This window comes from Rhinatrema bivittatum, chromosome 9 (genome assembly GCF_901001135.1).
Source record: "Rhinatrema bivittatum chromosome 9, aRhiBiv1.1, whole genome shotgun sequence".
NCBI classification, from domain to species: domain Eukaryota; kingdom Metazoa; phylum Chordata; class Amphibia; order Gymnophiona; family Rhinatrematidae; genus Rhinatrema; species Rhinatrema bivittatum.
This window is the reverse complement of record NC_042623.1, coordinates 183,988,215-184,002,199: the sequence shown is the minus strand read 5'-3', so window position 1 is coordinate 184,002,199 and position 13,985 is coordinate 183,988,215. Positions and strand designations below refer to the sequence as shown.

The following is a 13,985-nucleotide window of genomic DNA, read 5'->3' as shown; positions in this document are numbered from 1 at the left end:
CGCCAACAGTTGGCAAACGTGCCCTGTAGCAGGATAGTCTGGAGCTTCACCTATACCACCCGCCTCACCTGCAGGTTGAGCCCTTGGGTTCTGGGGGCCGGCAGGTCTCTAGGGCGGTCAATAGAGCAAGAGTCCAGAGGCACGCCGGGATTGGGGCAGACAGCAGACTAAGGGAGTCAAAGACAGGCCAACGTCAGGGCGGGTAGATACAGGCAAGAAGTCAGGTCCAGGTAGCAGGCAATCGTGGTCAGATCCAAGCAAAAGGTCAGAATCCGGAAGTGAGGCCAAGGTGGTCGAAGACGCACAGAAGACACTGAATGAGACGGACAATACAAGGCAAGGCTGGACAAGGAAGGATAGATAAGATGAGGCAAAGCTGGACTAGACAAGACTAGACAAAACAAGGCTGGAGAAGGAATCAGAAATGCAGGGCACAGGAACTCGAAAGCAACATGAACTCCTAAGGCAGGAGACCTGTTGCTGAGGCAAGGTAATGCTTTGAGATCCTTGCTTAAATAGGCTGGCCGGCCTGACATCATTGGAGGGTGCCACTCAGCATTTCCTGCCATGGGGCCTATATAATTTGCACATATGCACATGCCTAAGGGGAGATGGCGGGAGAGGCAGCTGGTGGCATGTCAGGCCTTGCTAGACAGCTTTCAGGACAGGCTGTGTGCTGACTGCGGGACTGGTCCAGCCACATCAGGAGTGAGTGAGGCAGCTAGCAGAGTCCTCCCATGAACCGCCAAATATAGCACTCTGCCCAGAAAGCTTCCCATGATAGCAACCGCTACTCCATGCAGATTACCACTATGCCTTCTGTAAAAGGTAGTACCTGCCGCTCCATGCCAACTCCCCAAAGCCTTATGTTGTTAAGGGTAGTAATAATTACAATCAAAACCAAGCAACTGCCAAATCCATAACAAAATTACCGCTAGCAACATTTTTACGGGGAGAGCACCCTTCTTGATAATTCAGACAATGCTTCATGAACATGCTTTGCTTTTGGACTTGGCCGTAAAAGCAATCCTGCACTTTTCCCCTAATGTCTGCATATCAATACCCCGGACTGTAAAAGCTGGGGCCCTTAGTTGGCTGTCATCTGAACTTAATACTTTAGTGAACACCAAACTGAAGTATTTGTTTAATATTTCTGCCATTTCTTCGTCTCTCTCTACACATTGCTCCTTGTCACCTTTCAACTTCATTATTCCACTTCGAGCCTTCTTCTTTCTCTGATATATCACCTTGCTTGACCTCTTTAGTAATCCTTTCTTTCACTTGACATTTTGCTTTCCTGTTTCTTTCTTTGTCTCAGTTTCCCCAGGTATTCCTCCTGGTCCAGTTCGTCTGTATGAATTGGAGGCCTGTAGATCACACCAATGTAACTGGAAGCACTACCTTCTTTGTTTTTTTTAGGCAGCCCATAATGCTTCTTTCCCACCCCACACATTCCTTGCATTTTAATTGCTTGGATATTGTTTTTGACATAAGGAGCTATTCATCCCCCCCCCCCCTCCCTTGCCATCCTCTCTGTCCTTCTTTAATAAGTTATAGACTGGGTTGGCCTTTTCCCCAACTATGAGACGCAGTGAACCAGGTCTTTGTTACAGCAACAATGTCCAAATCTACTGCCATCATTAGGGCCTGCAGATCTCGGATTCTACTGCCAAGACTACGAGCATTTGTGGTCATAGCTTTCCAATTTTTTCTCCCTTGGTTGGTTTGGTTGCATATGGGAATTTATTTATTTATTTATTTATTGTTTTTGTTATACCGAGTTTCATGATAGGCATCACATCAACCCGGTTTACAAATAACAAGGAGTGTAAAGCATAATGTAACGTAAAAAACAATATTTTCAATAAGAACCTTGAACTTTAAATACAGTGAATCAGAAAAAGGGAGAGGGAAAGTTACAAAAAACAAGGAAAATAAACTTGGGATGGAAGGGGAGAAATTGAACAGCACAATATTTACATTTCAGCCTATTGATACATTAGAATAGCAAGTGAAAAAATAAGACTATGAAACGGTACATAGAATTTATATGATCATCTACCTCAAGTGGAAGAATCACAACTGGGTGGATTGGATGGGCCAATCTGGTCTCTCTCTGCCTTCATTTATAAAGTTGCTATTAACTAGATAGTGTGATCGCCATGGTTTGCTCTAGCCTGCTCATGATGTTTCGTCTTGAGGAAGGGAGTGTTAACTCCCAAAATCTAGTCAAGGAATGTACCATGTTAATTCAATAAAAAAGTTGGGGGGTTTATTGGCCTTCTTTTTCTTGCAAAAAATAGCAAACCTTAATCATTTCAAAGCAGTTTGCCTTTTATTAAAATAAGAAGGGTGGGTCCAGGAGTTATGCCATTATCTCTATTATTTGCAATCACAACTGAGGTAACAAGTTAACAGAATAAGTAAAAACAAATATGAGCACAGAAATAATGGGCTGGAAACCAACATTTCTGCGTATGATGATCACAGCATGTTGTTATAATTATCACCTCTTACACTGCCTGCAATTACTGGTAAAAATATAAACATGCAAAATTCAACCAGCATTATTCAAAACTCAATTTTCACACTAAATACATTCAGATTTTTTTTTTTTAAGGGACAATCATATGTGGAAATACTAACAAAAAAAAAACTGTCAGAGAAAACCACTATTTTAATTGTAGTCCCATCTTTTTCAATGACTTTGTGCTCCCCTACAAATGCATCACTTTTCAAGTTACTCAATAAAGGAACTTCCCTTTGTTCGATGACTGCACTCAATAGTAATTTTTTCTCTAACAGTTTTTTTTGTCAGAGTTTTTAAAAAAAATCATCTGATTGCATTTAAAGTGAAAATTTAATTTTGAATAACCCTGTTATATTGTATTACATCCTAGCTGGAGAGACATATGGAAGAGTTTGGGTACATCTAGGGCTATAAGAAATACTGATAAAACAATCTATAATTTGGACCGAAACTTTAAAGCAAGATGTCTCAGGCAATACCAATATAGAAATAATTGAGAAACGACAAATCTCTGGAATCACTCTATCAGCCAAACCTGGAGACTTATTAAAGGATAATCTTTTCTCTCTACATCTGCTCTCTTGGCACTCTGATCTCCTCCCACTGATTTCGGTACCTATCTCTGACTATTCCCGGAACTCAAGCCCAAATCTCAGCCTGCCTGTTTGATATTGCCACCTGGATGTGAACTGAAGACAGAATATATCATATTCCCCCCACCCAACCCATTTTGCCTCTTCCCTCTTTTTGTGTTTCTGTGGATGGCAAATATTACCTCCCAGTCTCCTCAGCCCAAATCCTTGGGGTCAATCTCTGATGCCTCTCCACTTCTACCCACATCAAAAACACTACCAAAATATGTCTCGTCTTCCTCTATAACATTGCTAAAATCCATCCCTTCCTTTCTGAGAATTTTTTTTAATTTAGATTGTTAGATGTTTCTAAAACCCTCATCCACTCTTATCAACTCCCACTTAAATTACTGCAAACTGCTCTTTGCAGGTCTTCCCTTGGACTATCTTTCTCTGCTGCAATCTATTCACAATTTGGCTGCAAGACTTACCTTCCTTGAATATTGTCATGAACATAGCTCTCTTCTCAAGTCACTACAGTGAGGTGATCAAATTTGAAGATGACACAAAATTACTCAGAGTAGTTAAATCACAAGGAGCACCATGTGAGACTGGAAGATTGGGCATCCATATGGCAGATGAAATTTAATGTGGACAAGTGCAAGGTAATGCACATAAAGAAAAATAACCCTTGCTATATTTACTCATCGTAACGATGAGTGAGGTTATCAAATTTGCAGATGAAACAAAATTATTCAGAGTAGTTAAATCACAAACGGACTGTGATACATTACAAGAGGACCTTGCAAGACTGGAAGATTGGGCATTTAAATGGCAGATGAAATTTAATGTGGACAAGTGCAAGGTGTTGCACATAGGGAAAAATAACCCTTGCTGTAGTTACACGGTTAATAGGTTCCATATTAGGAGCTACCACCCAGGAAAAAGATCTAGGCATCATAGTGGATAATACTTTAAAATTGTCGGCTCAGTGTGCTGCAGCAGTCAAAAAAGCAAACAGAATGTTAGGAATTATTAGGAAGGGAATGGTTAATAGAACGGAAAATGTCATAATGCCTCTGTATCGCTCCATGGTGAGACGGCATCTTGAATACTGTGTACAATTCTGGTCGCCGCATCTCAAAAAAGATATAATTGCGATGGAGGAGGTACAGAGAAGGGCAACCAAAATGATAAAGGGGATGGAACAGCTCCCCTATGAGGAAAGGCTGAAGAGGTTAGGGCTGTTCAGCTTGGAGAAGAGATGGCTGAGGGGGGAATATGATAGAGGTCTTTAAGATCATGAGAGGTCTTGAACAAGTAGATGTGAATCGGTTATTTACACTTTTGAATAATAGAAGGACTAGGGGGCATTCCATGAAGTTAGCATGTGGCACATTTAAAACTAATCGGAGAAAATTCTTTTTCACTCAACGCACAATAAAGCTCTGGAATTTGTTGCCAGAGGATGTGGTTAGTGCAGTTAGTGTAGCTGGGTTCAAAAAAGGTTCGGATAAGTTCTTGGAGGAGAAGTCCATTAACGGCTATTAATCAAGTTTACTTAGGGAATAGCCACTGCTATTAATTGCATCAGTAGCTTGGGATCTTCTTAGTGTTTGGGTAATTGCCAGGTTCTTGTGGCCTGGTTTGGCCTCTGTTGGAAACAGGATGCTGGGCTTGATGGTCCCTTGGTCTGACCCAGCATGGCAAGTTCTTATGTTCTTATTTAACCCTTTCCAGATCATTTATAAATACACAGCAGGATGAAGTAGTCATGACATACGGATGACATCATCTACCAGCACCAAATGGACCCTACTTTCTATGATCATAGAGTTTTTGTTCTCCTGAACGTGAGAGGGAATCCCCGCATGGGTATTGCCTCGTGAGCCTCCTCAATTGATATTAAAGGAAAGTCTAGCTAAGTAGTTGACTCTTCAGAGATGCAGGTGAGTATTTAGAATGGTTAATTTATCCTCTGGAGAACACTATTTACAATAAGCAAACTTGCTTTCTCCATAGACAAGCAGGACTGAATTTACCATGACGGGAGAAGACTTGCCCCAACTGGGGGAAAAAGGGCCAAGGGGCAGGGCTGGCAAGGTGAGAGGGAAAGAGAGGAAGGGACTGCTTTTTATTTTCTCACTCTCTCTCTCTCTTTGTTTTAATGAAAAGCTGGTGGCTGATGGTGGGGGAGGGAAAAAGAGAGAAGGTAATTTGTTTCCAAAGATCGACTGGTGACTGATTGGAGGGAGAAAGAGGCCATTTTTTTTATTTTCTGAAGACAATACTGCTGGCTGACAGGCACAGGGAAGGTGGCAGAAAGAGGCCATTTTTTTTTTTTTTTTTTTTAGGAAGAAAACAATTTTATAAGCTGGCTAGTTACTTTCTTAAAATGACAGAGACCAGCTGCAGGACTGAGCCATGAGATTAAAGACCAGGGGGGGAAGGAGTATCTCTCCCCCTCCAGTTCATCCACTTTAAGGAAGGTACCTAAGCCGGTCCATGGCAAACAGAAGGTGGAGAAACACTGACCTAGAGAACCCCACCATGGGGGGGGCATCAAAATAGTGGGAGGTAGCTCAGGGCCGCCAGCAGGGGAGGGGTGCAAAACAGATGGTTGCCTAGGGCAACCAATATCCTTGCGGCGGCCCTGGGAGGGAGATAACACGCGTAAAGTAAAAGGTCCCGTTTCCTCCGGTACTAATGTGGCGATTAGAGCTCAGCACAGCAAAATGGAGACTCTTTTCAGCTAAAGAATTAGGACATGAAGAAGTTAATGGCAATCAGGATCTCCTGGGCTCATATCCTGATGAGGTTGTGTTCATAAGGAAATCAGGCCACTTCCTTCTGCTTCTGTTTACACATTCTTATTGGCTAATATTTTATTTTCCATCTCCCCTCTGCCAACTTCAAAAAACGTCAGGCTGTCTGGATAGTGAGACGTTGCAGCAACTTTCACCCTAGAGGGGATACATTTGCATTTTTGGACAACTGGATGGGATTGACTCCAACTGGAAGATGCCTTAATACTGAACATTATTATTACAGAACCTTGTAAAAGTCTTCACACCTTTGTACATTTGTCACATTCTGTCTAAAAAAAATACAAATCAAATGTGGGAAGCATCTCTCGGGTGTTTCTTGGAGGACCATTATCTATCTCTTTGAATGGGAGAGAGGGCAGGCAGGAAAGGGAGGGATGTTTGGAAGGGGGTAATGTATTAAAATAGTTTATGTCACTGATCTATACAATATATTTTATACTTTCATCATGAAAGAACAATTCTACAAATATTCCAAAAGTAAATTACTGTAGGAATAAAAAACAAAACAAAAGGTCTTGATTGCATAAGACTTCATATCCTTAGTCACAGCAAACCCAATTTTTAAAAAACTGCATTAACAACAATACCCATAAGAAATTCAAAGGGACCCACCCATATCCAATCACAGCAGCTGAGCCAATCTGAATACGCCTGGATGAAGAATCAAGCTATTTCTGTAGTATGAAGTGAATTTGAAGTAAAGATCAAGACATGCTGATCAAGGAGCTGCCGAAAGAATTCTGGAATATGTTACTCAAAGGTACAGATTGTGGGAAGGCTATAAGAACATTTCAATGGGTTTGAATATCCCTTGAGGGTCTGTCGGGTCCATCATTGTAAAGTGGAATTACAGTGCATTCAGAAAGTATTCAGACCCCTTCACTGTTTCCACATTTTGTTACATTACAGCCTTATTCTAAAACAGATAATATGCATTTTCCCCTCCTCGATCTACATACAATACCCCATAATGACAAAGCGAAATCAGGTTTGCAGAAAGGTATGCAAATTAATTTTAAAAAATCTGAAATCACATTTACATAAGCTGAGCTCAGGAGCATCCTTGAGATGTTTATCCAACTTGACTGAAGTCAACCTCTGGTAAATTCAATTAATTGGACATGATTTGGAAAGGCACACAGTTGTCTATATAAGGCACCACTGTTGACAGTGTATGTCAGAGCAAAATCAAAGCTAAGAAGTAGATAGAATTGGCTGTAGACTTCTGGGACAGGATTGTGTCGAAGCACAGATCTGGGGAAGGGCACAAAAAAATTGCTATAGCATTGAAGGTCCCGAAGAACACAGTGGCCTCCATCATTCTTAAATGGAAGAAGTTTGGAAACACCAGGACTCTTCCTAGAGCTGGCTACCTGCCCAAACTGAGAAATCGGGGGAGAAGAGTCTTGGTCAAGGAGGTGATCAAGAACCCTATGGTCACTGACAGAGCTCCAGAGTTCTGCTATGGAAATGGGAGAAACTTCCAGAAGGACAACCATCTCTGCAGCACTCCACCAATCAGAGCTTTATGGTAGAGTGGCCAGATGAAAGCCACTCCTCAGTAAAAGGCACATGACAGCCCGCTGGGAGTCTACCAAACGACATTTAAAGGACTCTCAGAGCATGAGAAACAAGATTCTCTGGTATGATGAAACCAAGATCGAACATTTTGTCCTGAATGTCAAGCGTCATGTCTATTGGAAACCAGGCACCGTTCAACACCTAGCAAATACCATCCCCTATGGTGAAACATGGTGGTGTTAATATCATGCTGTGGGGATATTTTCAGCTGCAGGAACTGGGAGACTAGTCAGGATCAAGGGAAAGATGAACATAGCATACTACAGAGAGATCCTTGATGAAAACCGGCTCCAGAGCGCTCCGGACCTCAGACTAGGGCGACGAAAGGACAACCAAGACAATGCAGGAGAGGCTTCGACACAAGTCTTTAAATGTCCTTGTATGGCCCAGCCATGGCCAGAACCTGAACAAACATTTCTGGAGAGACCTGAAAATTACTGTGCTTCGACGCTTCCCATCCAACCTGACAGAAGATCTGCAGAGAAGAATGGGAGAAAGTTCCCAAAATCCAGGAGCGTCATACCCAAGACGACTTGAGACTGTAATCGCTGCAAAAAGTACTGTTGTAAAGGGTCTGAATGCTTATGGAAATGTTTTATTTCAGTTTTGTTTTTTGTTTTTAATTCATTTTCACAAATTTCTACAAAACGGATTTCGCTTTGTCATTATGGGGTAGTGTGTATAAACGGAGGCAGGAAAAATGCATATTAGCCATTTTAGAATAAGGCTGTAACATAAAATGTGGAAAAAGTGAAGGGGTCTGAATAATTTCTGAATACACTGTAGTCTGCATGATCAGGCTGTCGCTCCAAAGTCAATAGTTGTGGGTTAAGAAAAATCCTTCAGAAGACCACGGTGAGACCTAAGATTACGTTCAAAGAACTACAGAGATCTCTGGCTGAGGATGGTACAAATAATGACTGTTAAACAATTTCAGGATTATTCCACAGACATAGCTTTTATGGGAGGGTGGTAAGAAGGAAGCCACTGCTGAAGAAAAGCCATACAATGTAAATCTGCAAGGAGATACTTTGAGGACATAGCACACATGTGGGAGAAGACTCTGTGGTCTGATGAGAACAAAGTGGAGCTTTTTGATCTCAAAGCTAAGTGATAGTTGAGGTATAAAACAAACACAGAACATCAACCTAAAATCACCACCTACAGTGGAGTAGCAGCCTAGTGGTTAGAGCAGCAAGCTGTGAACCAGGAAAGCCAAGGTTCAAATCCCATTTTCGCTCCTTGTGGCCTTGGGCAAATCACTTTACTCTCCATTGCCTCAGGGCTTGATTTACTAAGACTTTTCTCCAATTCTGTGTCTATGGGAAAAATGCTTAGGAAATGAAGTCCTTAGATTGCAAGCCCCATGGGGATAAGAAAATACCTACATTTCCTAGCATGTACACAGATGGACTCAGGACCAAAGGGTTATGCTCCCCTGCCAGCAGATGGAGACTGAGTCAGATTTCAAAGCTGATGTTACCCTAGAAATACTCCTGCAGTGACCTCAGCCCTTCAGTATTTCTCCATCTCCAGCAGATGATGGACACACCTCTCCCTATGGGGATTGCTGGACTTTTAGGAAAGAGAAATTCTACATTTAAATTGGAGTAAAAATTGAGCCCCGCTCTCCTGCTGTGATACCTAAATGTCCCTCCCCTAGTTGAGAATTCCTGAAGCGATTTCCAAGATCCCTCAGAGGTGTGCCTTGGTCCGGTAGCCGGTTCCCAGCATGGACTTTGCTGCTTAAGCAGCTGAAAGGCAGCGGGTACAGGAAGCCAAGCACGGCAGTAACGGCCAAAGCCCTTTCCCCCCGCAGCCGGAGACTGTCTCTGTACTCAGCCGGTATGCGCTGAGCCCAGGTAAGTAAAAAGTAAGAAAAAAAAAAAGATTTCTCTCCCAATTCAGAGCTGTTTGGAGGGGTTTTTGGTAACATTTCTTCCAGTCTTCTTGCTCGGTGCGCCATATTGATGTCGTTCCCGACCCCGTTGGGGTAAGGAGAAGTGGGCTTCCGAGAGGGCTGAACGGCCTTCTCAGTGGGCTAGGCCCCACTTTAGGCTTGGTCGGCCTACCACGTGGTAGGCCGTGGCAGCGCCATCTTGTGTGCATGCCCTCCATACAACCTCAATAGGCTCAGTGTGTCGGCTCTGTGCACATGCTGCATACATAACGTCGCATGCGTTCATACGTGCACAAACTAGTAAGTGCAGAATACAGGTAAAGCTGGGTGCATGGGCTGTGCATGCGCCTCTCTGCGTCCCACCTAGTCGCCCGAAATCTGTGCGCATAAAGTTTTAAGCGTGAGCTGACAGAATGCACAGTTACTGCCGCCAATGCTCCTGCAGCCAAGAAACATAAGCGCCTTTCTCTCTGCACTGCTTGTCATATTAGGCCTTCACAGTCTGACCTGGATTACAACTTATGTTGGCACTGTAAGGAAACCCTGGGAGAGCTGGCCTCCCCGGACTTTGCTAAGCCTGGCTCCTCCCATTCAGAGGATGAGTTAGCCAGAACCTTAACTGGAAGTACCCCGCATCTGAGTACACCTGTGACTGGGTCATCCATGGGAGAGGGAAATTCAGCGGCCCTTACTCCAGTACCTCCTGGGCTAGGCATAGACCCGGCCGCCTTCTCTTGGGTGGAATTTTTCCAGGGACTTCAAGCCTTCTTACAGGCACAGTGTGTTACCTCACTTGCTCCTGTCTGGATGGAACCTCAGCCGGTAAGTCCTCCCTCTCCCAGTATTATCGGCAGACCTCGAAGCATGCCCCGCTTCACCAAGGGTATCCCTGGCAGGGACCTGGGCAGCACAGATGAAGAGGATATGGATTCCTTAAAAAATGGGGAAATTCCCCCTAGCTTAGAACTATATTGGACCATATTACAGTTTTTCCATAGAGACAAATTGCCAGCCCTTGTTTCCCAGACCCTGAAGATGCTGGAAGTTCCTGGGGCTGACTCTATGACGGAATCAAAGAAGAATCCCATTCTGATTTCCTTACAGAAAGCCTGCTGCTACTTTCCAGTACTGGAAGCCATCCAGGAGTTGATTGACCTTGAATGGGATGCCCCAGAAGCAAGTTTTAAAGGGGGATGAGCGTTAGAAGTGCTATACCTACTGGATTCGGCGATGAGAGAGGGTTTGCGTTTCCCTAAAGCGGATGCGCTGCCCTGTGCTGTCTCTAAGCGAGCAACTATCCCAGTGAGGGGAAAAGCGGCCTTAAAGAATAAGCATGATAGATGGATGGAGTCCATCCTTAAACAGGCCTTTGATGCAGTAGCAATGACCTTACAGATTTTGCTTCTTGTTGTGCCCTGGTAGCTCGTTCGTGCCTACTCCTCTCTCAGGAGTGAAATCAGAGTGGTTATGGAACCACCACTGCCTTTTTAGCCTTCGGGGGCTCAGATCTAATTCGTACTTCAGCCAGAGGAGTGGCCTCCGTGGTAGCAGCCAGAAGACAGCTATGGCTGTGGAATTGGTCAGCAGACACAACCTCCAAGGCAAATCTTACAAAGATCCATAAAGTCAAGAGGCCGCCAATGAAGAGTGGGTGACTCGCCAGAATGATGGCTACTGCCTGGAGACAATACCCTTATTCAATAAACATACACATGGTTACTGTGACTCCAACATCACTCTAAGCTTCAACAGCAAGAGGAAATGTGGAAAAAAGGATTTGCACTCACAATGACGGGAGTAGCTGGCTTGTTACGGCGGTTACTACCCCAAACCAAATATCCAAATTACTACCTCCACCTTCCTCTATTCCTGATGCCTTTCAACTAGCTTGATCACTCCATTCTTATACTTCACTTTCAATGCATATCCAGCATAGTTCTCTGCTTCAACAGCAGGGGAAAAGAAAAACTGTTACTTCACACATCCAGCAGAGCTCTCTGCTTAAACGGCAGGGGAGAAGAAAAAAGGGTTCGCACTCACAAAGCGGGGAGTAGCTGGCTTGTTACGGCGGTTACTACCCCAAACCAAATGTACCTGATACTTCACTCTCGACGCATATCCAGCATGGCTCTCTGCTTCAACGGCATGGGAGAAAGACTGATACATCACGAATTTCCAGCATAGCTCTCTGCTTCAACGGCAGGGGAAAAGAAAAACTGATACTTCACGCATATCCAGCATAACTTCAACGGCAGGGGAGAAGAAAAAAGGATTCACACTCACAAAGCGGGGAGTAGCTGGCTTGTTACGGCGGTTACTACCCCAAACCAAATGTGCCTGATTCTTCACTTTCGATGCATATCCAGCATAGCTCTCTGCTTCAACGGCAGGGGAGAAGAAAAAAACTGATACCTCACGCATATCCAGCATAGCTCCCTGCTTCAACGGCAGGGGAGAAGATAAACAACCAATAAGGGCTGTATAACATAATCTGGGTAAAAACAAATAAGCATGGGTGTAGCTTGCTTATTGCGGTGGTTACTACCCCTACTACCTCTAACTAATCAAGCTAGATATTTCACTTGGATGCAGCTCCATCACCGCTCTCTACATTAATGGCGGGGGTGGAAGGGAATTAGAACCAAGAGCTAAGAGAAACAGATAAGTATGAGAGAAGAAATGAGGGAAGCTTGCTGGGCAGACTGGATGGGCCATTTGGTCTTCTTCTGCCGTCATTTCTATGTTTCTATGTTTCTATAAAGGATCATTCCTTTTCGGAAGCAAATTGGAAAAGCTGGCCAGTAAATGAGGCGACTTTCCAGTTCTCCAGCTACAGAAGATGAGAGAAAGCAGCCACAGTGCCCCTCACCTATGAGGGGTCAATCCAGGGGCTCCCAACATTTTCGCCCCTACAGAAACTTGACATTTCAGAGGTCTTGGCCCTTTGGGAGGTCTCAGTCCTTTCATAGTTGACAGCCCAAGAGAGGGGCAGGCTAAGGTTCAGGTTCGTCCCAAACCCCCCAATGAAATTCTGCCAACCCACTTTCGGAACGAGGAGATAGGGGGTCGACGTCCCTCTTTTACAGGCAGTGAGTCAAGATCACTGCGGATAAGTGGGTACTGGAGGTTATACGAGAAAGATATGTGCTGAAATTTCACAGCACTCCTTGGGACATATTCATGATGTCTTCTTGCCACTCCCACTACAAGAAGCAGGCAGTGGAGACTGCTTTTAAGGCTCCTCACTATGAGGGCTATAATCCCAGTACCTGCACCCCAGGAAAATATGGGGCATTATTTCATCTATTTAATTGTACCCAAGAAGGAAGGTTCCTTTCGCCCCATCCTGGACCTCAAGAGTGTCAACTGACATCTATGAGTGAATCATTTCCGCATGGAAACCCTATGCTCCATGACAATGGCCGTACAATCGGGAGAGTTCTTAACCTCCCTGGACCTATCCGAGGCCCACCTACATATTCCAGTCCATCAAGAACACCAATGTTTCCTGCGCTTTGCGGTACTGGGTCGCCATTATCAGTTCCAGGTACTGCCCTTTGGCTTAGCCACTGCCCCTGGAACATTTTCCAAGATTATGGTGGTCGTATTGGCAGTATTGAGAAAAGAGGGCATCCTGGTGCACCCATGCTTGGACGACTGGTTGATCCAGGCCAAGTCTGTGGAAGAGAGTCTTCGGGCAACCAACAAGGTGACCCCCTTGCTTCAGGAACTCAGCTGGGTCATAAACCTGGACAAAAGCAGTCTCAAGCCCTCCCAGACCTTGGAATATCTGGGAGTCTGGTTCGACACCAAGCAGGGCAAGGTCTTCCTGCTGATGAAAGGACAATAAAAAACTGATGATCATGTAGACTCCATTTTGTATCAGCAGGAATGACCCCATTTCATTCCATACAGAAGAGCACGTAGGCACTGGTGCAAAAAAAGTCAACTTGTTATTGCAGAAGCTGTTTCGCAATGTATTTTGTGTTTTTCATGTATTCAGACCCTGACTCACTAGGACTGGAAGCTGGTGAGTGAATGGGGAAAATAACACACAGGCTCCGATCGTAAGGTATAAAAACTTCTTCTTCTATGTTAGCAACTATATAAACCGTTTTTTGGAAACACTGTTAAACATTGTAACTTTGCAAACCGTTGTGATGGCAAAACCGAATGATGGTATATAAAGCTTGATTAATAAGTAAGTAAATAAATAAGTAAATAAATAGATAGAAACAGCGGGACTATCCAGGGTGGGCAGAAACTGGTTACCTACGGTAAGAGGGATGCCTCCCCCTAGTTGGTGTTTCCCGGACGAGTATCGCTGCCCACGCTGAAGGAGCTTCCCAGCTGATGTTAAATTGCCAGATGATGCCTACTCTCTGGTGATTTAAGCTTTTGATCCCTTGTATATTAATAATCACTGCAAAAGAGAAGCTTTGCATCTACTTGTGGAGTTGTAAATAAAAATCACTTTCTTTAAAGCGTAACTCAGACCTGTTCTTTATTTGGCAATACAGCTGACCATGTGAATAAGGAAGTTGATGTCCCAAGTGCGTCAGTTGATGAGCATG

At 44.0% G+C, this 13,985-nt stretch overlaps 1 protein-coding gene across 4 annotated transcripts in view; it reads right to left on the bottom strand.

Annotated features, from left to right (window-relative positions):
- DIS3L2 (DIS3 like 3'-5' exoribonuclease 2) overlaps nt 1–13,985 on the bottom strand; it is a 432,959-nt gene that overhangs the window by 290,153 nt on the left and 128,821 nt on the right. The gene's annotated exons all lie outside the window — the stretch shown is intronic.